The following is a 21,924-nucleotide window of genomic DNA, read 5'->3' on the forward strand; positions in this document are numbered from 1 at the left end:
TACTCATCCGTGACCTTTAAATAGTGCTCTGTGAAACAGTTGTGTAAACTAGACTATGAAACTAATCATTGCTGTTGGTGAGGCCTAGATCTTAGATGAATTTAGAGGGACTGCTATGGGTGTTGTATCTCCCAAACCAATGCTTATGTTAAGAAGTGATTAGGTTAATAATCTTCCAAATTTTCAGTCAAAGTTTTCCATATTATAGCTTCATCTGTCAATTACACTAATTTGCAATCAAGCTCTTTTGTTATTGTACATCTTTTTAGTTTTGAAAGCAGTCTCTATGGGGATGTGAAATATAGGCATTATAGTATTTAGTAGATGATTAACTGAAGCTTTTTTAACATTGCATATCAGTCAAAGTAATGCTGAAGGCTGCCTGAGCCTCCTATCTGTAAAAGTAAAAACAGGACCATTTTCTGCAGTTATCTGATTAACTTGTTAGGACTGAAATAAGGAGTGGATTAAAGAAAAAAAATGAAAATTACACAAACTATGATAACAATGTTAAAACAATCTCCTTTGTTGGAACACCTGTATAAATAAAATATATAACAAGAAAAATAAATGACTTAATTTTAAGCGGTCTCATTCCACTCACCTTAATCCGCACTTAAGCAAACAAGCAAAAAGCTTCAATGGTACCACTGGGAAGCTCATAGCTGAATATGAGCTTTAAATAGACACTGAAACCAAAACTAACTGCAAGTCTTTATTAATTATGTAAGCAAGTTAAGAATTATTATTCAGAAATGTTTGGAACTAGTCCACAATAATACTGCCCTCTCTAATCCAAAAGAAATACTTAATATCCCAGATGAAAAATGTAGTGCAAATTTTACTCCAGCCACATTTATAACTATTGCACAAGACATCCCCTATAATTAATTACTATGGAATGACTCGTCTCAACCCTCTCAAAAGCTAAGAATGCCTCACTCATGGACCTGGATAACAATGCTATAATTTGGGCAGTGTGAAAAGGACATCTGGCCCAAGAGTAAGCTATCAGGGGGAACAATCAACAGGGTCAGATGGTGTGTAAGCGCAGTACTGGCAAGGATATTGTGACTTTACAAATAAATACTAATACTGGATTTGCAGTCACTACCAAGGTGCTGAAGCACTTAGTGTATTATAGTAACTGTAGCAAGTTGCTTATTACAGTTGTAGGAAGGAGTGCAGAACAGCAATTCATTTTTGGCCCTCAACTGAAGAGTCTTTTTTTTTTGGTCCTCAAGCTCCTCAACTGAGGAGGGACACCAGTTTGGGGAACTGAACAGGACACCAGATGACCTAGCTGTGATTCTGCCTGATAACATACCAGGTTGCCTGCTTGTCAGTAGCAAATACAGCCTATCTGAAACTCTGATTAATATTTTTAAGTTAAGCCTTTCTACTGGTTACATCCCTGAAGCCTGGAAAGTAGCCGGTAAAATGACATTACATAAGGATAGTCCAACCATGGCCTCTAGTTACTATGGATGCATTAGTTTCACTAACCTCAAATGTAAAGCTGCAGACCCCCATCAGTTCAGTTTTGTGAAAAGGCAGGTTCAGCCTATGTAACATTTTTTTCTTGCTCCCCCTCCGTGTAGCTGTCACCAACTCCTCTCCTTGTTTGCTTGTTCTACTGGATCCACTTTAGCCTCCCCCAGGATCAACACGATCCAAATATGGGGCCAGTCAGAAGTTCAAGGACACTCGTGCAGCATTGTATTGTTGCCAGAGAATGTGTCCAAACCCATTCCCACTCCACATTCTCAGATCTGCAACTACTGCCTACAGCAAGTACATGCATGATCCTACGCAAGCACAACCTCCTGTCCAAGTTGTGCAGGAGATGCATGCATGAATCCATGCAAGCACAACCTCCTGACCAATTGGTATACCTATTTGCAGCAAGGAGCTTGCCCGGCTATTAATGCTGCTATCTCAGTCAGTTTAGGCAGCCTCCCTCCCCAGGATGGGTGAGTGGGCATCAGCTGCTTATTCTCCCCTCTCTACAGTCTCTCCAGCACCTGTGCCATTAGCGGCACAATAACTACCCTCTTTAACCTCATTAATGTTTTTGAAAAAGTTGCCAAAGCAGTGGATAGTGATTACACAATAAACACAGCACAGCTGGGCCTTGACAAGGCCTTTGGCACTATACATTATTCAGGCATTATTGACAGACTTATAAATCAGAATATAAATCCTTACTATTCAGTAGATAGCTAACTGGTTATCTGATATAACTCAAGTGGTTAGAGTCACGGGAGGCACTTCAGAAAACAAAAATGCTACCAGTGATGTACCATGGGCTCACTGTTAGGCCCTCTCCTATAAGTGGTTGCAGAGAACTTCAATTGTGATTACCTCAGTTTTCAGATGAGTGTAGATCGGCTTGTAATTCATTGCTCCAGTGACTCATAATTGCTCCAGCATGGGTTAGACTATGATAATAATCACTTCTTGGACAACATTCTCTAGCTAAACATGAAAAAAAATGTAGTATAGTTCAATTTGGTAAGTAAAATGTTCCATATAATGCCATTTAGACACTATTGAAAGAGATATATACATTCTTGTTCATAATCCCTTATTTTTTGACTATCATGTATCCACAATGATTTGGAAACCATTCTGTTTGGCTTATCTAATTTCCAGAGGCATTTTGTTTATTTGTATTTGTTAACCAGTGTAGAGCATGATCTACGTGGCCCTTTTTAGCCTCAGAGCATGAGTACTTTCTGGTTAAGTGATTTGCTCAGAGTTATCCAGTAGGCAAGCAGAGGCTAAGGGAATCAAACCCTGTACTACATGAAGCAGCTTGTTAGCAGCTCATAGCCTTAATCCTTAACTGCCTACATATATCATAAAACTTGAGTGACATCAGAGGTTCCTAATTAAAAGGTTAACACATGCAAGACTTTCAGTTATCTGGACTGACTGACATCCCTTTCCCTGAATTAATTCTCTATAGACTTTTCTATTGTGATCTGTGTCTAGCATCTTGACTATTAAATATCTGTCTGACCTTTTATTCCTTTACAGAAAAATGGTGCCTCATATACCTACTTAAACTATCTAACCCTTCATCAACCAGTAAATAAGACACATTACATATTGTTGTGATATATTCATATCCTAAAGTATCGCCCATCACTGGAACATTCCTCAACTACCTGTCAAGCAGAGCAAGTGGATAAGCACACATTACATTCCCTCTGATCTATCTTGTGCTGCTCTCCTGGCTGGAATAAATTTTCAAATATGGTATAATGGGTATGCTTGTAATCAGAGGATTAGCTAGTCTATTGCAAGCCCAGGGTGAGACCCTCATTTGGTGCACCTCCTTTTTTGAAAGGGGGAGACACATTGACAACAATTTTTCAAAAAATATAAGACAGCAAGAGCAAGTCCAAACAGGAAGCTTTTTCTGAAAGTTGCATACCAAATGCATTGCTTTAGCAACTTAAAGAAACCACAAAGTTAGCTTTCTCTGAAATGCCATCCCACTTAGATGCAATTTCTCTGATACACATTATTAATGTGCCATTGAGCAATGAATTGCATCAGAGTGTTGCACATGCATGTAATTCTATGAAATTTCTTCCTTCCATGTGAAGAAAGTTTGTGGTATGCTTATTCTGAATTCATTGTCTCCGCTCCCTATGATCCACCACAGTATGTACAACTACTGTTCAACAAGTCATCACAAGAAAAACTGTGCAGTACAAATTATATCCAGGAAGTAACACATGCAAATGGTAAGAAAACAGACCTACACTACACCAAAGCAAAATACAATGACCTTGCCACCAAACTACTCTCAGAAAATCCTTAAGGAAATAGCATTCATTTGTTCAACTAATAATAATTGAAAAAAGTAGCCTTGATAAATTAAGAACTCATCACTCCCCCACCCATAAAGGAGCATAGCATTCATTGAATGCTCATCAAATAATAGATAAAACAGCTTTGATGAATAAATAACTCACCCCCCCCCCCATAAAACAGTGTAGCATGCTTTGAAAGCCCATGAACTAATAGATAAAAACAGCCTTGATAAACTAAGGACCTCCTGACAATAAACAGGCTAGCATTCACTGAAAGTCAATATAGCAGCAACAATAACCCGTGTTGGCAGCAATGGCAGGAGGACGCCTCTATGCCATCCCCTAGAAATCAGTTACCAGTTCTCATCAGAACCAGGGACAAATCAAGAAATAATAATCGTGAAGTGACACTTAAAATATCAGAACTGTTAACCTGGGTCACTAACAGAATTAGAGAATGTAAATTAACTCATTACATCCAAGTGACGCCTCCAGGTGCATTTGCAATTAACTCCTACTGGCACCTCTAGGTGTCAAATATTGCTTGTTCATATTTGCATCAATAATTCCAAAACCATGCTGTGTTCAAGGTTTTAAAAGACTTCATCTTAAAGATTGCAAAATGGCAAACTCAATTGCATTAATATTTGACCTATGTCTAGTGCAGGTAAATAAATATTAACTGTTGTTTGGTGAAGATAGGTGGCGGCTGCCAGCCTAGCCAGATAAAATGTTGTAGATAATTCTGTTATTTGTAAATGTTAAAGGAAAAATATACTTTAAAAATTATCAAAACACGGTAGGTCCAGGTTAAGGCACTTTAATCTTGCAGCAAGGAGACAAAAACGTGCTAAAACAGAGTTTGTCCCACCAGAAACAGGGAATGCATTAATTTTTATAGGTTATCAAATTAATCCTGTCTTACCATGCTGACATAACAGATTACCACCTTTTCATCATCATCTGATCACCATCTTTCCCATGATTTTCTGCTGATTTAAACAATTTTTATGTGAAACTTCCTGAGGAAAACAACATGGCCTTGGTTACTTTCAGTTAGATACTTGTTATGTTACATTCAAGATACTACGGCTAAATCAAGCACAATGCTAGCAGTTCATTTCTCTAATAATCCTTTGTCTACCTTATCTCTAAACTACTGCAGCTGCAGAGGTTCCCATCCTCTGAACAAGGCTGTTTGTCTAGAATCATTACATTTATAATATGGTATATTGTTCATTCATATGCTTCTGACCTAGCAGATAAACACCTGCTTCTCAAGTACATTTCCACAAGGCATAAACAAGAATATTGCTGTGCTAGCAGTTACTAGGTCAGAGGGCAACTTGCAAATTTCAGTAAGCATGCTGCAGTTTTAGAAAAGCATATTTTCAGTCTCATATGAAACTCAATTTGTATAAATCACAGTACATGAAAAATAGAATGAAAAGCATATTAAAAACACTTGATTATTAATTTGGCATTAAGCATACACACATTAATACATGTTTTTCTAACATCTCCCTCCTGTTAATACTTTTTATTCTATTTTCAAAAAAGGATAAACAGCTTGTTTCTTTTCCTAACCTCTTCCATTCAGGATTTGCAGTTAAGAAAGTCATTCAGTTTAAACTTTTATGAAAGTGTCTCACATTCTAGCAGCTCTTCAGATTCAGTACTTTGATACATAGTCTCAGATACGGATATATCTATGAATTCTTTAATTAATTTCTTCATGCAGGGGATTCCGCAACAAATACAAACTCCTATTAGGAGTAAACCTACCCCAATAGCAATCAATATGTTCATAAAGATGGAGCCCCACCCCCGAAGGCATTCTGAAAAAACTGTCAGAGGGTTTGGGCCTGGTTTGGTCATGGCCGACACTTGCTGAATCACCTCGAGATGGTCGTTGATCTCATGCTGATGGTCAGGAATGAATGCACAGCACTCTTCTTTGATTAAAGTGCAAGTTCCGCCTCTCGCCGCTAGGGTGAAGTCAAGAGCCATTCAGTTTTGAAGCACTACAGTTCTCATGGCATTCAGTTCATCAGTTATCAGTTCGAGGGCAGAAAAACTTGCATTACTCATTATTTCAAGAAGTTTGGACAGTTTTCGCAGCTCCCATATTGATTTGACTCCGCCATACATGGGTGATATACCTGCCCAGGATATAACAGCATCGCTCAAGTCCATGTGCACAAGTTTGGTTCCCACATTACGATGGTCTTTCCACCCCGCTTTGATTCGTCCCACTGGATTCTCAGGTTTCTTAACAGTCTTTTTGGTTACGTCTCGAGTATTTCAAATACTCCCCTGAGGCAAAACTGCAATGTGTTGGATGGCCGGAACCAGGTATCCCAAAAAACAACTGCCAGACCAATTCTCAGGTAACCATTTATATGCCTTTTTGCCACATACAAAATAACAATCCTCTACCTTTGTCATTATTTTGCTACAAAATGACTGCCCTGCATGAAACATTTTCCTATCACTGATAACTGTTTGAAAAGTACAGGATTGTGCTGTACCTGATCAAGAGTTTTATGCAAGGATTTCAAAAATGAGTCATAATCTGTACTACAAGATCCACTCAAATCATTTGGTTTTCTATAACACTTATACTGTACTGTAACATTGCATTTATTCCATCCAACTTGGATGGAGTCATTTTTATAAAAACATACAATTCCTTTTTGTGTCACAGGCAAATACAGTGCTACCTTATCTTGTGCTTTGGTAACGACTGTGTCAAAAAACAGATTTTTCCAGGTCTCATTGACCCCTGGGGTGATAGCAGTCATTAATAAACCCCCATATGCTGTTGGTATGGCTGTACAGACCCAGCAGTTCGAAACATTGAAAGTCTTTGCGTACACACGTGTAATTGCCTGATAAGTGTTAAAATTCGGATGATAGTCTATGTTTGGTTCATTACGTCTACTCAGTTCAACCTTTGTGGCAGGAAAAAAGTACGGCCACAGCAAAAAGAACAGTGTGATCAATATTGCAATAAAAACAATCATACAAGTTTTCTGAAGTTGCTCAGTGTCTCTACTCACTCTGTATCTGGCCATTTTGTTCTTGTTGTGCAACAGTAACAAAGTTTTTGTCCAGTTCAAAGTTTTTAACCAGTTTACAGTGTGTCAAATGAATCCAGGAAGCTCGTTCTGCAATCTTGACTGCAGTGGGTGTCGACAGTAGTACCTGGTATGGACCTTCCCACTTCGGAGAGCTCCAATTCTTCTGTTTCACAATCTTCACCCAGACCCAGGTGCCTGGGGCTACTTGTGCTTCCGATTTTGATTGTTCTTTATCTGAAACAGAATTTAACTGCAAAAGTTTGTTATTTAAAAATCACCTCATATATCCTGCAAGTGAACTGTCAGCCTCCTGCTCTGTAGACATGAGAGGTTTCCACTGAGGTGTATAATATGCCCTCCCAAACAAAGTTTCAAAAGGAGTTAATCCCTTTACATTTGGAACAGTTCTCATACTCAACAGTGCTAAAGGCAAACAGTGCACCCAATTTTTCTGTGTCTCTTCTATCAACTTCCTAAGTTTATTCTTCAATACCCCATTGTGCCTCTCTACTAGCCCTGCAGATTGAGGGTGGTACGCACAGTGGATCTTTAACGATATCCCAAAATAACGACTGAGTTGCTGGATTGTTTGGTTCACGAAATGTGTCCCGTTATCACTATAAATCTTTTCTGGTATACCAAATCTAGGTATAATTTCTTTAACGAGGACCTTTGCAACAGTAGCTGCATCTGGATTTTTGGTTGGAAATGCTTCTACCCATTTGGAAAACATGTCTATAATAACAAGGCAATATTTCTTATTCTCACATTTATTCAATTCTATGAAATCCATACAGATAGTATTGAATGGATATGGAGGCGTAGGACAATTCCCTCGCTTAGGCTTCAACGCCCCTTGTGCATGATGCTTGTTACAAACATGGCATGCTACACAAAAATGTTTTGTATAGTTTGTAAACTCATAGGTTGTAAACACTCGATTCACTAACTGTACCACCCCCCCTGTTGAGACATGGCTCCAATTTCCAATCCCAGATCAGAAACAGTGGCTGGCCTCTTTCGAACGACAATTCAGTCGGAGGTCTTTCAAAACAGAAGAGCCGATTTGGCCTCTTCTCCATACGGATGCATGCCACCGGGCCCAATTCTGACCTAGGTCCAGAGCGAGAGATATGTATTTCCGGTCCGAAGGACCAATCTGTTAAAGGAAAAATATACTTTAAAAATTATCAAAACACAGTAGGTTCAGGTTAAGGCACTTTAATCTTGCAGCAAGGAGACAAAAACGTGCTAATACAGAGTTTGTCCCACCAGAAACAGGAAATGCATTCATTTTTATAGGTTATCAAATTAATCCTGTCCTACCATGCTGACATAACAGATTACCACCTTTTCATCATCATCTGCTCACCATCTTTCCCATGATTTTCTACTGATTTAAACAATTTTTATGTGAAACTTCCTGAGGAAAACAACATGGCCTTGGTTACTTTCAGTTAGATACTTGTTATGTTACATTCAAGATACTACGGCTAAATCAAGCACAATGCTAGCAGTTCATTTCTCTAATAATTCTTTGTCTACCTTATCTCTAAACTACTGCAGCTGCATAGCTTCCCATCCTCTGAACAAGGCTGTTTGTCTAGAATCATTACATTTATAATATGGTATATTGTTCATTCAAATGCTTCTGACATAGCAGATAAACACCTGCTTCTCAAGTACATTTCCACAAGGCATAAACAAGAATATTGCTGTGCTCGCAGTTACTAGGTCAGAGGGCAACTTGCAAGTTTCAGTAAGCATGCTGCAGTTTTAGAAAAGCATATTTTCAGTCTCATATGAAACTCAATTTGTATAAATCACAGTGCATGAAAAATAGAATGAAAAGCATATTAAAAACACTTGATTATTAATTTGGCATTAAGCATACACACATTAATACATATTTTTCTAACAGTAAATATTAATGTAAGCCACAGGCTTGTTCTCTTAAATTTGAAAAGACAGCATTGGATATTGAACTGCAAAAAATGTAACAACAGTGCATTCTGCTGTAAGAAAGCTAAGTCAAGCATTTCATGACTGTCTTTGGTGCTAAAATTCAGAGCTGATATGTCTAGAGGGAGGCATCCTGCCTATTGTTTTTAAGGCCAGAGTTAATGGCTAGAATTTGCATATATAAATGTCCTTTATTGCTCTGGTTTCTGACCAGGTGTAAAGAATGTAAATGTAGTTTCTGTTAGCCTGGGAACACCAGAGAAGTGTGAAGAATGATGCCATGTGAAGCAGCTCTGTGTTATCAATTTAAAGAGAGAGAATCAGAGAGCTCTGAGCATTTTGTCTTGAGAACATTCAACTCACCAGCACTGCCTGTTTCTATATGTAAGTTATTTAGAACTGTGTTTTCTCTTAGAAATAGCTAGGGATTTGGAAGATTAGAATAATTGTTTTTCTGTGATGTCAGAACTTTTCTACTGTGTTATTTTAAGTATTTCCCTGTGATCTCTGAACTCTTGATTAGCACTGTGTAGTAAGACGTATTGTATTGTGCTTTTATTATTTATTATTAAATATTTTTTAAACCTTTCAACTGTGGCCATTTTATGTAGAGTTAATTTAAGCTCTAGAGTACATTGCATGTATATAGTGATGCTGTACCAAGTCACTCCAAATAAGTCTTGACTGTTGGGTCACACTTACCATTTGGATAATAATATTGCACAGTAATACTTGGACACCCTTTTAAGGGCCTTTGAGTAGCTGATAAATATTAGTGGGTGGTGGCAGTGATTTCTACCGTATAGTCTGGGTAAAAGGGGCACAGCTGGAGAACCTTTGCTAGCCTTCCCCAAGAGTGTCTGTGTGGTTGTATAAACTCTTATCTCAAAGTGTATGTGTGTCAGATACTTGGGTATGGACACGAAGCACTGGTTGGACAGAGAGGGTCCTGGAGGTTTTAGCTTGCCCACTAGGCTGAGATCTGGACCCTATAGCTGTGCCAGTGGGGAGTCTTATTGGAGACCTGGAGAAAAAGGGAGAAACCAGCCCCAGACTGACTGTGATCTCTGTGTGCTCTTAAGGAAAATTGTACTTTACTGTGTGTGTATTTATTATCCCTTTCCTATATGGATGTCCCTCACTGGTGTTAGTGGTGAGGATTGAGGCTCCTTGATTGCTGGGCCAGTGCACAGGTGTCACAGTTTTTATGATATTGATTTATATAGATATAATTTTCACATTTTTCTAAATATCTCAACAACCAAGTAACACAGACAGAACTTGTTAGCCTCACATGAAAGCTCTCAGCTAGATGAGTAAAATACTGCTGACAGTATGTGTGTAACTTGAGTGGTTGTTGAGATATTGTATGCTGTTTATTTATTTATTTGTTTGACATTTGTTAACCATGAAAGTCTTGGAATGAGTCAAGTTTCAGCAGCAGCCTGGGGAGAAATGCTCCAAACGCATGTCTTTATAACGTAGGAGGAAACCAGACCACCTGGAGAAAACCCACATGAATGCAGGGAGGACATGCAGACTTCACACAGAAGGCAGCCCAGCCGAGAATCGAACCAGAAAATCTCTTGCTGTGAGGTGACAACACTACCGCTGCACCACTGTGCTGTCAGTTTACAAAACATTACAAATGTAATAGTTACTTTGTTTACTGTGGCTACTGTGACTTATAAAATTCAGTTTAAGACCTAGAACCTAAAGAATGCTACCACTATAAAAATAGTTTATGCTGAAGAGTTTGCCATTTATGCTTCTTTCATAACCTCTATGGTTCCAGAGAGATTAACATTTGTTTGAAATATGAGGACATAATTTGATTCTGTCAAAAGGCTTAGGCTCCGCCCATTGGAAATTACAGTGCAAACTTTCTGAAGTGCATTGGAGTGAATGACTTAATATGCATTTTTTCTGAAATAAAGAAGTCTGTTATAATTATAATAATTATCTTTCTTTATTAAGTGCAATTCAACATCTGTTTCTCCAAAAAAATTTAATTTGGTTGTGTGCAAATCCAAAGTGCATTTATGCATTACATTTCAATTGTCACACCAGTCCACCACCAGTCCTGTCCTGTCCTGTCAATCACATACCCGTCCACACCAGTTCTGCCCTGTCCATGTAACACCAGTCCATCACCAGTCCTGTCCACTGAACAACTGAATCTGGTCTAGATTTACTTACAGGTAAACAAATCCAAAAACAGACAATTCTGGGGATGTGATGTTATGAGTTAGTGCCATCTGTGCCAGGGAGAGTAGGGCACTACATGTGTACATATCCCAGCATAGATAGCTGCAGTTTTGTAAATAATTGTATGTTAATTAATGATCACACTAATTTGTACAGATGTTTGAATTAAAATATATTTGCAAAGTTACTTGTATTAAAAATGCATCAACAGTAGGTCCTGCTGGACAGAAAAAATGTATGTGTGTATATTAGGTTGTATTGTTGTAACTGATCAAATGTGTATGTTTATCAGGGATACCTGGAAGGGTGGAAAGTTTGAAATTGTGTTATAGCTTTCAGATGCTCCCACAGATCTTAGCAAAGCTCTGTATGTGTATTGTACCAGAGTCAGGTGGCCAAATATGATGTCATCCTCTAACCAGCACCTGGTTTCTTTGGAACTCTCACGATAGCACTTCAGAACCTGACAGGAAATATTTCTGTCAGGATATATATATCTCACTCATCCACACAGAGAAAAAAAGAGAGACATCATCTGACTTTTGCTGTAGTAAGACACTCAGCACACATCAGCTTGCCTTGCTTTAGTAAGTAGTCAGGGAACAATAATTCTTTAGTTAGTCAGGGACATTTAGTGAGAATAGTTTTGTATTGTTTTCTGCATCTGTGAGAAACTATCCAACTGTATTATTTTTTATATCTCTGTGGTTGATACTCTGTTGCTTATTGTATTCAGCATGCTCCTGTTTTCTGTTTTATTATTTATCATTAAATATTTGAATACCTTTTATTGTGGCTAGTCCTTTAGAGAATACTTTTAACATCTTGAGAGCACTTATGCTTGTTTTAGTGACACCGCGGCCACTCCTGAAAGCCTTACTGATTTGGTCACACCCTACCATTTGTATTAGTATTCATTTTACACAGTATAACTGGGTACCCTTTGTAAGAGCCTTAGAGTAGCTGACTGCTGGCAGCGTGATTACCTCAGAGTCTGGGCAGAAAGGAGCACAGCTAGTAAATCTCTGCCAGCTTTTCCCAAATGTGTATGTGTGTGTGTGTGTGTGTGTGTGTGTGTGTGTGTGTGTGTGTGTGTGTGTGTGTGTGTGTGTGTGAAACTCAAATATGCAAGCGCGCGTGTGTGTGTGTGTGTGTGTGTGTGTGTGTGTGTGTGTGTGTGTGTGTGTGTGTGTGGACACAGGGACACAGAGCTCCATAGTGGTCAGTGTGGAGTTTTGTGTAGGTTTGGAGAGAGAAACAGAGTCAACCCCCAGGTCTGGAGCGTGCTCCATGTGTGCTCTTAAGGGAAATTGTGCTTGGTGCAAAGAGCTTCATCCAAAAATACTGTGTGAATCCATCTTTTCTCTTAGTGACCATCCCTCACCAGAATTACTGGTGAGGATTGAGTCTTCCTGATTGCTGGCCCAGAGTAGGGATCCATCACATGAACACTTAAAATATTAGTACTGTGTTAACTTGAGTCATTGAAAGAATAAGAGCTTGTGAATTAATACTTATTTTTCTGAAGTAAAGAAGAAGTCTGTATTATAACTTGTAATTTATTTCTAATCATGATCATTATATATCAAGAGCAATTCTTCATACCTGTTTCTCCAAAAAGGTAATTGTGTAAAAAAGAAATACATTTATCCATTTAATTTGCATTACATATTATCTTGATGCATCCACCAGACCACCATACTTCTCAACTGTCCAGATTTTCACAAAATGACCAGATTTTTGCCTCATATTTTTTTTTTGTTTGTTTCTCATAAAATTTGTGGTTTTCTGGCATAGCACTGGTGACTGAAGTCAGTAAATAATAACAAATGTTTCATATCCTTCAGAAAATGCAAGCTAACAGAAGATATGTTATTCTAAGAGTTTTCTAAGTTTATAACAGCAAAATTTAAAATATGTCCTATTTTTTGGCCTTTGTCCCACGACCATTATTGATTGAAATCACTAGATAATGGCAGACATTTTAGATACAGATTTCCTGTCCTTCAGAAAATCCATGCTAACACAAATCCAGTTACTCTAGCAACTTTCTAAGTTTATAAGAGCAATATTTAAAATCTGTCTGCTATTGATTGATGTCATTTATAGACATTTGAGTTTCAGATTTCTTCTTTAAGAAAATGCATGCTAACAAAACAGTAACCTCGCCTATTACTTAAGCAAATTTTTTCTAAGTGTATAAGAGCAATATTTAAAATATGTCCCTATTTTTTGGCCTTTTTGTCCAGAATAATCTCATTCCCCATTAGACAGACAAACAAGTATGATGAAGATAGCATGTAATTGTCAATTATTCATTCACTACGACACACACACACACACACACACACACACACACACACACACACACACACACACACACACACACACACACACATACACTCTTACTCCTTCTTTGTCCAGTTTTTCTGCCCTGTTTAGAGTTGTCTCTCTCTCCAAGGGAAGCCCCAGGTTCAAAAAATACCAATTTGCATTTTAACCATTCCAGTCCCAGGTGCGTGGTGACCAAATTGCCTTTCCACTCACTGACTGTGCTGCCAAATTTAGAAAACTAAAGGCCTTTTTCTTCTAAATTAAAATTTTAACTACTAGCTAGTGCACCCACAGCAACAGTTAATGAAAATACCAAAAGCCAAAACAAATAAGTAAATTGCTTGCTGTGGGTAGGAAAGTTAAAACCCTGTAAATGTCTTCACTGTACCAACCCTTCCTCCTGTGAAACCCACCACAAGTCTCTGAAGAGGTGCCCATGTAAGATGATGTGAAAAGGGGACAGGAGGTACACTGGACTGTCTTGGATGCCTATTTAAGATGCTTTTTGCCATTTATTCTGCTTTCCTTAAAGAGAAATAAAAAAAAAAAAGAATATATTTAAAAAAAAAAAATATTTATTTGGCTCAAATTGCACCCTCGACAAGACAGTAACCAAGGTGATTGCCCCTTTCACCTCATCCTTTCTACACTACTACTTATAATGGTCTTTAGACTGATTGCCTAATACTTACCTATGAACCCATGAACATACAAAGAAATATTATACTAATGTTGTTTATTTTCATATCTCTCGGATAGATATATAACATAATACAACCTATGATCCTATGATAACGCAATATTCATTAGTTTCTACATATCTGTTTACTGCAAGATATTGAGTAAATAAATTAACTAGGTTATAACAATGAATATATACCATACCTCTCAAATGTCCAGATTTTTACAGAATGTCCAGATTTTTCCTCGTGTTTTGGTCTGTTTCTCATAAAATTGCGGTTTTCTAGCACATTACTGGCAAATCATTGAGGGTTGAAGTCAGAACATAATGACAGACATTTGAGTTTCAGACTTCATACCCTTCAGCAAATCTGTGCTAATGCAAAACCTGTTATTCTCTCAACTTTCTAAGTTTGTAAGAGCAATATTTAAAAAGTGTCCTTATTCTGAGGCCTTTGTCCCACCTGTTATTTATGGCTTTGGCCCGAATTCTTGCTCTAAGAGGTTGAGAGTTATGATATATACTTCAGTAGTTGCTGGTGTTAGTCCTCAACTGTCGACTTAACATAAAGGATTATATCTCAAAAGAAGCAACACAGCAACATTTTATGTGGGTTAAAGTGTGGTTTTGGGGACAGATTTGACTGGCAGTTCTAAAGCACAGATATTTAGACTTCACTGCACAGTGTAAACAGAAACCATCACCACCACCCTTAACACCCCACTTGCACACCATGCTTTTCAGCAATTACATTAGCGACCTTTTGTGTTACTAAAAAGCAGAAGAGGTAAAGGGGTTGGCAGCCCCCATTAAAGGCTATACATACATTGCATAAAGTTGAATAAATGCTATTAGGCATTAAAGTTTCACATACAGCATGCTGAATTAATTTAAATAATGTGTATGGGTTAACTATATAAAATTCAGAGACTTATTAGTAAGAGTTCCAGAATAATGTGACTGAATGAGCAAAAATACTGACTTACATATATTAAGTCCAAGACTGATTTTCCTCTGAATATTTCAAATAATCCAACAAAAGAGCCGGTCCGGTAGAAATAAACCAAATAACCAAAAACCAGACAAGGGAAGTGCTGTACGCAGAAACGTTTAATCACAAGCATTCTTCCTCTGAATATTTCCTATTCTCTGCAGTATGACAGTCTCAGAGCTGGTATATAAAAGTTCATGGGTATGACATTGGGGTGGGGGGTGAAAGCCTCCAAAAAAACAACTTTAAAGAGAAAAAAATCGGTGTTTGATATTTCCTGTTCTGCATTTTTGATCTCTTTTGGCATTTTTGGGCCTGCTATTCCAAGTCTCAGGACTTCAAAAGGGAACCAAGTATACATTTTGCTTGCATCTGCTTGAGCACTCTATTGTGTCTCCAGCAAGCCATGTTTTCATAGTTGGTCATTGTACTAAAAAACATTCTGCCAGGCTAACTTTGTCTTCACTGGCGTATCCAAAGGAAGTTGAATTCTGACCCTTTTTCTAGGCCTCTTGAAAGTTTTTAGCTTTAGAGGTACTTGACTCCTTTTAAATTGAATAAACACATAAGAAATCGGAGACTGGGCATTTGGCTGGTTTCAGAGCTACACTTCAAATTGTACCGAGTCAGTGATGTAGCAGAGATTATTATTAGTACTTTTCTTATTTTTTCTTCTTTTCTTTTTTTTTTTTTACTAATAGAAATACACAAATACTAGAAGTGTCTATTTCATGTAACATGAAAGTAACTGTACTCTCGTAGAATGAAACATGATCGCACATGTTAAATCTGCAGCATTTAATCATGTTTTGTCTCTCTTTTTCAGTAGCAGCAGATAACTATTCAACAAGAGTAAAACCAAAGTGATTTTATTTGGCAAACACTTTCACAGATGCAGTATTAGAGCTTCCCTGTGCCTGGCTTGGTCACCTGTGACTGTGATGTCGACTGTGATCTCTTTATGATTGATCAGTTTATTCTTTCTGCTCATCTTTCAGTTGCGCTGGACTCAGACAGTTTAAAATCTTAAGGGAATGTTTAACTTTTTTTTCATCTAAAGCATAGTCCACTATTTGGGGAAGCCCTTGAATCCCATTCATATTTATTTCTGCATTATCAACATTCCTTTATTACCTCAGTAAATTGTGACCTATGCATACGTTCTGAAAAGTCATGATCCACATGTACCAGATCACCTTCGACTGTACATCTTTTCATTGATTGCCAACATTGCCACAGCACCCAGCAGTACCAAAATTATCTGGGGGTTTTAAATAGCTCAGTCTGTAACAGACAATGTCAGCCTATAAACCTTTTGAATGTCATACTGTTCCTTCAAAACTAACAAGTATTTATCTCAGATGATTTCAACTGTCTGTCATAATAGACTAGCAGCCCTAATATTTTTTTTAACATCTAGTGCAATCCTCACATATTTTAATTGGGGTTATGCTACTTTTTTTGTCCTCATTTCTTTAAGGTCAAACTACACATAAGTGGACAGCTACACTATCATTTTCCATTTTCAAAACATCTCAGCTTCTATTTTTATCAGATTTTCTGCCATTGCTGCATTCACAGCTCAAACCTCTATTATTACTGTTGAACTCACATTGACGTAGAACCTTTTCATTGATGAAAACACTAAATTATCTTTATCATGGGAAAAAAAACAACCTCACAAAACACTGTAAGATGTTCTAGCAGGTACATAGTCTCAGTTGATGCCAATGAAGTGCATGCGAAATGTTGCCCGCTGTGTAAGTCAGGTAACAGTATGGGTCGGTACTGTGATAATGCCATAACAGCCCATGTACATGTTCATCACTGTGTGTTGTGGCACAAAACTACTCCCTCTAAAGCATGTGTCTGTGTTATATTACCAGTGGGGGATTAGGTGGCAGCCCTGTCTGCCACATGGCATCTATGTCACTCATTTTTATGCTGCCTTCGACTCTGCACAGTGGCCCAATGTCTATTTTGTCCACAGTAACATTCATAGGCCTATTTATCTTTATGTTTATAGTGTCTGTCTGCAGCACAGATTTATTCTGTTGCCTGTTGTATAGCTGTACACGCTGACCATAATATCACATGGGGACCCCTGCACACATTGATATTACATACTGATTTCCTATGTTTCTTACAGACTGAATTAAAAAAAGTGTCTTCCATGTGCAGTATAACATGGGCTAATATCATGGGTCCTGCTAATAGTCGATATTTGCTGATGTGTACAGAGATAGGCAAGTATTTTATACACCATTTGTCTTGCTGGACTTTCTTTTTTTATCTGAGAGTAGGGTACATGGAACTGAGCTTGTGCCCTGATGCCACAGAACTAATACACCTAGAAACTATTTCCCTTCAGTTGTGTAGTAATTCTGTCCTTATGTTGTGTTTTTTATTGATTAGTGTACTTTATTCCAGTGTAGATAAGCTGCTCAACTGAACTATTTCAGCCATGACCTACGGTGGGAGCCCTAGCATGTTTAACATACGTCCACATATAGCTTTTGAAATAACAAGTATGCTTTTAACTCAAAGCAATATTACCTGCAGTGAAACAGAACTAACAGTGGAATCCGAAGCATATAGCAGTATATCAAGAATGATAATAAAATAGGTTATTTGCCTCATATGCAATATCTGACTGATGCAAACACTGGAAAGATTATTATTTGCACTGCTGTACAGCAGCGTATAACTAGAACTGATTTACATACACTCATCGGGAATACAGAGAAGATAAAAATCGATTAGCAAATCTCAGGTGTCATATAATACAATATGTCGCTAAAATTATCAGACCCTCTAAATTATAATGGTTTTGTACTAAGAGCCAATACAATATATATATAACAAGTTCATAGGTTCTAGGATGATACTAAGCTATTGGCCCAGAGGATCTTATAAGCCTAGCCAAGAATTTCACCCAAGTTCCCTCAAAGTTAGCGCCTGTGTCCCCTGTAAATCACATGTAACATATGGATAATGCAAATATTATATATTTGTTCCTTACTACATCTTATGGACATGCACAATTAATTATGTATGCCATAGAGAAAAACATAAAAACATACGGAACTAGGTATCCGTATAAATTCTGGTTAAACATATTTCTGGTGGCATATTTGTAAAGCAAGATATGACAGTTTGCTAATGGCTGTGGTGCTGATTGAAGACAAATCTGGTACTGTAAGGGAAAACATTATGTCAAGATAACAAATGAAAAGAAATAAGGAAAGGGGATGAGGCAAGAATTATTCACATTGTGCAGCTACTGTACAAAAAGTTAAGCCTGCAGCCACGTGATCATGATCATGGATACTGGCCCTTTCAATTAATTCTGCTCTTTTACCTTTGTAGTTGGATGATTGCTCATTTCTCTTGTAAAACACCCCAATATAGATGTACTGATGTGGGAAGCAAATACACAGATTATTTCAGCTTTATGATGCAAGACTAATTGGCATCAAAGCATTCCTCGCCCATCTTCATATTATGTTAAAGAAACTAAACAAATTAGGTAAGTATAAACAGATGGACATGCAAATTTTGTAAGCATATGTTACGCAGAATAATTGCAACACATTTGCACTATTACAAAACAATTAGACTGAAGTGTAATTGCCTTTCGGGTGTCTTTGCTTACCTGGATTAAAATAAAAAAAAATTAAAAAAATGACAGTATATTAACTGATAAGAATAGCATTTTGTCTGAAGTTGCATGGTTGTAGTCTGACATGGCAGCCTATACAATTACTGGTATGCAGTATCTGACTGACGCAATACCTAGTAAGTAAAAAGGGAACACTGAGTACTCCTTTCTGTCCAGAGGAGCACCTCTGCATCTGAAAATTGTGTACTTCCTGCAGTTTAAAGTTAGAACTCCACTTTTGGAATTCCAGTTAATAAAACTGTGCAAAGTTCTAAAGTGCATTATATCAGATGAAGAAATGCCTCCTGAGCTGTATAGGTTGACAAGCATCCTTCCCATCCAGGAAAAGGGACGAACCATCTCTGCTGTAAGATGAAAATGTGCGGAGGTTAAAAATGCCAATGATACTTTAAGAACTGAAACTGCATTTTAAATACGGCAAGAACCGAAAGTAGATTTTCAAATGCAGCACAAACTGAAAATGCATTTTCAAATGAGACAACATCACATGCAGTTGTGGCAGACACAGTAAAACAATAGTGTCCTTATCTGTTAATTGGAAATGATGTACATGTAACAAGGGGGACTTTTTTAACAGGATTTGGTGCAATAGAAGGAAGGGCAACAAAGATGCACGTGGGACATCCACAGGTTTTGAGTGTATTAACCAAAGGTACTTCACTAGAATATCTACTGCGTGGTCTGCTGAACTCATCCCTACCCTGCTTTTTCTTAACATGTACAAAACAGTTCCCAATCTAGTTCCACTAACTGAATTGCCCATGGAAGTATAAGGGCTTAACAGATGTAACATGTACAAAACAGGGCCCAATCTAGTGCCACTAATTGAATGGGCTGTGAGAGTATATGAGCTTAACAGATGTAACATCTACAAAACAGGGTCCAACCTAGTGCCACTAACTGAATGGGCCATGGAAGTATATGGGCTTAACAAATGTAACATGTAAAAAACAGGGCCCAACCTAGTGCCACTAATTGAATGGGCCATGTAGATATATGGGCTAAACAGATGTAATAAATAGAACATGCTGGAGGGACAGATTCCTGTCACAGAGACTCCCCATGCTTTGGAACAAAATTCCAAATTATATCAGGCAGAGCCCATCATTAACACTCTTCAAGAGAAACCTTGACGAGTGGGTGGGTAACAGAAAATACACCCCTGGAATCACTTCATTGGCTCTGCTTGACAGAGGATCAGTTAATTAATCAATGGGGTGGCGAAAGTCGGCACACTCTGGCTAGGCTTATAAATGCCCTTGGGCAGATAGCCTAGTACCTACCTATGAACCTAATATGTACAAAACAGGACTAAGGCTAGTGCCACTAACTGAATGGGTCATGGGAGTATATGAGCTTAAAAGATTTAACATCTACAAAACAGGACCAAGCTTAGTGCCACTAAATGAATATACTGTGGGAGTATATGAGCTCAGCAAATGATCTTAGTCAGTCGTGATACCATATGTGAAGTGTCTTTTGTTTTCTGTAACAGCAATATATGATAAACTAATGACATCAAAATTGTTGAAACAGGTTAATTCATCAGTACACTAGGTCAGTGATCATTTTCTACAGTCATACACACTGCACATTCAGTTACCCACTGGGCTAAGGAGGAAACACTCCGTCATTCTCTCTCTATCCATAATATTATGACTGTCTTCCAAAAGGACCAAAAATTCTTGCTAACACTAGATAATTGCAATGCTTACATCAATGAATTTGTCAATAATCATTAAAGAAGAAAGACAGTTTTGCCTACATATGGACAGATCACTTATCTGTGACTGAACTCACTTCATGTGGAACAAAACACACATTCAAAGATTCAAAGAAACTTTATTGTCATTTAGGACTACACAAGTGCAGCCTAAATGAAATTACAAATGTCAGCTCACAAGAGGAATGCAGTGCAAATAACGTAGATACAGCGGTATCAAAGAAAAACATAAGACAGAAAATAACATATGACATGCAAGATGTAGTTCACATTACATAAACACATTCAATACCCATTATCCAGTGATAAATAATAAATAAATACCCACCACCAACCCCCTACACTGTTAAGATAGAGAATAAACAGAGACTAGTGAATAATAGCTGTTTAGCTACTATATTGCACTTGTTAACCTTAGACGTGACTCAGTATAGCCATCATATTGCATAATAGTAATGCTGGCAGTAATTGCTCAGAGCAGCAGGATTAAATGAAAAAAGAGACCTCAGTGTATCAGGTATTATGGTTGGTGTCCATATTAATAAGTCTCACAGCAATAATAATAATAAAGATTTTTCAGATGAATGTCTTTTGCTTAAAGAAACTTTCCTAGCTCGCGGATACCCATTAAAATGAATTGATGAATTGATATCTGAGGTTACCCACAAGCATATATCAGGTTGGTTTAGACCTATATTGTGCAGTCTTACACAAGCAGAAGAGGAAGGGCTAGACAATTTAACATTACCTAACAGTGTTCAAACTGATAAAAATGTTAACTTTACAGTAACTTTAGTACTTCATTTTCACTTGATGCAAAACAAATAGCGAATATTTTATGTAAAAATTGGGTTGTGCTTATTAATGGTGCCCAAATTAGAGACAAAGTCCCAGAAGCACCTAAAATAATTTATAAAAGAGGCTTTAATCTTAAAAATTTTATCGAAAGAGACTTACATAGTAACCATAGAACTGGGGGTATGTTAAAATATGGATGTTGCAATTATTGCAAGTTTATTAAAACTTCAATCAGGTTTACAATAAGAAATGTTATCTATTCCATTAGTGGTAGATATAACTGCAATAGCCCAGGAGTGGTTTATTTAGATGAGTGCCAAAGCTGTCCACTGTTTTATATAGGGAAAACTGAAAGACAATTGAAGCGATGACTTTATGAATATCAGTACTGCATACATAAGCAAGACTGTAATAAGGCACTAGCAAAGCATGTAATTGAATTTTCTGTGCATTTCTTTTTATTTCTTGTGATAAAGCAGGTTAAAGAAAGCATTAGAGATGCGCCATGGCAATTATTATTGGAGCAAAGAGAATTATGTTAGCAAGTCCTAACCAATGCTTATATGTGCCCAGGTTTAAATGAGTCATGTTCCTTAAAATGTTTATTAAGATTAAAATCTTTGGAAAGACATTA

The sequence above is a fragment of the Protopterus annectens genome, chromosome 13.part0 (genome assembly GCF_019279795.1).
Source record: "Protopterus annectens isolate FY-2018-M chromosome 13.part0, PAN1.0, whole genome shotgun sequence".
Taxonomy (NCBI): Eukaryota; Metazoa; Chordata; order Ceratodontiformes; family Protopteridae; genus Protopterus; species Protopterus annectens.